The sequence below is a fragment of the Hevea brasiliensis genome, chromosome 13 (assembly GCF_030052815.1).
Source record: "Hevea brasiliensis isolate MT/VB/25A 57/8 chromosome 13, ASM3005281v1, whole genome shotgun sequence".
Taxonomy (NCBI): Eukaryota; Viridiplantae; Streptophyta; class Magnoliopsida; order Malpighiales; family Euphorbiaceae; genus Hevea; species Hevea brasiliensis.
Window position 1 is genome coordinate 60406238 of NC_079505.1, and position 3080 is coordinate 60409317.

At 34.9% G+C, this 3080-nt stretch overlaps 1 non-coding gene across 1 annotated transcript; it reads left to right on the forward strand.

Annotated features, from left to right (window-relative positions):
• The first annotated feature begins 2615 nt into the window (after nt 1-2615).
• Nucleotides 2616-2723, forward strand: LOC131172394 (small nucleolar RNA R71). Its single transcript, XR_009142873.1, has one exon. It is a non-coding gene; the product is annotated as a small nucleolar RNA R71 (small nucleolar RNA).
• The last annotated feature ends 357 nt before the right edge of the window (nt 2724-3080 follow it).

Below are 3080 nucleotides of genomic sequence, written 5' to 3' on the forward strand. Positions count from 1 at the left end.
TTTAAAATTAATCAGATTAATTTTAGAACCCTAGATTAAATCAAGAACGATTACACTAACCTCTTGATGCACTGCAGCGTGTCTGCGCCTTTGAGATTTATCTTCAGGACACCAAATATTGTCCCTCTAGCTTGTCCACACCAAGAACACCTATGGCAGCCCTTGAACTGCTTCTAAAACTTTTTCTATTAATTAGAAATTCAAGTTATGCCTTTTAAGAGATTAGAGATGTAAACAGGACACTAGAAACAATTTCTAGTGTTCTTAATTCAAGAGATTGATGGCTAATCTCTTTGAATTGATGAGAGATGAAGAAGAATAGATGGAGAGCCTCAAAATGGCGTGACAAAGGAGAGGAGTGGCTGCTGGTTGTTCTTCTTTTTCATAACAATACTTATATAGCAACGTTAACACATTAAACCCTTGCCACATGTCACCCATTGATTAGCTCTATGTTTAAGTGACCCAATCACATTGTGCCAAGTGTCAAACCTATATTTATTCTTGATTTAATCATCTTACATGATTAAAAAACATTTGGCAAGCTTATGTGTAATCCCATGTGTCACCATCTCATGGTACCACGTGTCACACTGTGAAATGACCAAAATGCCCCTGTGTCTTAATTTTGAGTTCTTAACCCAAAATAATTATTTTTCTTCTTCTAATTTATATCAAATATAAATTAATTAATTAATCTCTATAAATTAATTTCTCATTAATTAAATTCATATTTAAACACTTTAAATATAAATTTAACTTATACTATACATCCAATAATCTAGATTTGGTTTCAAGTCATGCTAGGGACTTTGCAATTTAATTACAAACCAAACCTATTTAATTAATCAATTAAACTCTTTAATTAATTAATTAAATCATATTTAAATAGGTGATAACTTGTGTATGTGTGTGACTTACTAGACTCATCACTAATTAGCAATGAGACATGATATCAACTCTTAATATCATCAGAACTCTTTCTTACCATAAATGATTTCTCTAAATCATTTTATGAACCTCATAGACCATGGTTAACACCTAGCATAGCATGCCATGGCCACCCAATTAGTAATAAGGTTTACCTTAAATGAACCTATAATCATATGTTACCATGCACTAGAATCTCTCTGTTACAAAATCCCAACTCAAGCTGGAGTCATGGTTTATGTCAAACTCCATTTGCTATGAATATTATGTTCTCTTTTAATTCCAGTTCTTGATTAAAAAGATTTTCTCATCAGAAACTCTTTTCTGAATAAATCTATCTATCCTGGCCAGGAACTTAAAACATCAAGAACAATTAAATGAACATAGGATTTTATCTCTATTTACTTAGAGGAACATATTCCATTTTGATCAACACCTACCTCCATATATAACTAGTAGGAGCCAACAAATGCCCATATACCCATACACAGTACAAGTATGAAAGCAGTATCAAACTCAAACTACCTATATACAAGATAACTGTGCTATCTCAGGTCTAAAGATTATATGCACTGATATGATTTATGACAAAACATTGACAAGAGTAAACTCCATGTGCTTGTCATAAGTGTCACTGATTCGGCCTACTTATCATTTATAAGTGCCTATCATGTTTGTTATATGGCATGAGACTCACCATTCCATCTTATTTATATCTCATATAAATAACTTGGTAACAAACATGAATACAATCTTTTTGGATAAGTGATGTCCTTATTATGAAGTATCCACGATTGTGAACCTATTTATGATACTTTGTGCTAGAAATATTATCACTCATATTCTTAACAACTTAAGAATAATATTTCTAACAAAATATCAATGGACCTTTTCTATTACACATAAATATATTATGTAAACGGAAAAGTGGAAATGCCTTTTATTAATAAAAATATGTACAAGATACATACTAAATGATATGCTCTAAGGCATAGTATTAACACATTCTAGAAGTCAACTGCATAATCAATTCAGTTTGTTGTTGTTGGGCTGCTAGGAATCCTTCCATCATGGTTTCCATGGTCATTTTTAGTTCAGGTTGTTGAGGTTGGAGAGGTAGTGATGGCTGTGCAAGGTTCTGACCTCTGTTCTGAAATCCAGGGGGTGCTGGAGGTTTGTACCCTTATTGCTTGTTTATTAGTTGGTTCTGCTAATTGGACCATGAGAAATTTGGGTGGTTTCTCCATCTAGGGTTGTAAGTATTTGAATACGGATTGTTTGGCTGCCTCTGGTTAAAGTTTCCTCCATTATTCACATAGTTCATATGTTCTGTAGGTTCGTTGAAATTGTTGTATTCTGAATTCATGTATCCTCCTTCATAGTTGCCCTCATGTTGACTATTTGTACCAACTGCGTTGGCTTGTATTCTTTTGAGTTTCTTTATGAGCTGATCAAACTGGGCATTTATCATGCTTAGGGTATCTACTTCCAGGACTCCTGCAGTTCTTGTTGCATTTCCTCTTTCATTTGACCACTCATAGTTATGGTATGCAACCCTTTCTAGGAGTTCAAGTGCTTGTGGCACTATTTTCTCCATTATATCACCCTCTGCAGCTGAATCAACTGTGCTCCTTATAGAGTGTAGTAATCCATTATAGAAATTTTGCACGAATAGCCAATCTTCTATGCCATGGTGTGGACATTCCCTCTACAGGTCTTTATATCTTTCCCATGCGTCATAGAGTGATTCTCCCTCCTTTTTGTCTAAAGATGTTGAGTTCAAGCCTCAGCTTTGCAGTCTTTGCAGGTGGGAAATACCTTGCTAGAAAAGCTTGAGAGAGGTTTTCCCAGGTAGTGAATGTTCCAGCTAGTTGAGAAAGTAACCACTTCCTTACTCTGTCTCGAAGGGAGAATGGGAATGCTCTGAGTCTTATTGCTTGATCAGACACTCCATTCATCTTGAATGTATCACATAAGGCAAGAAAACACTGAAGGTGATAGTGTGGGTCCTCTATTGGTGAACATACAAACTGGGTTTGTTGAATCATTTTGAGCCATGCTAGTTTTAATTCAAAGTTGTTGGCTTCCACTGTGGGTCTAGTGACACTGGCTGAAATCCTTGGACAGATAGAGCTTCATAATCTCTCAAA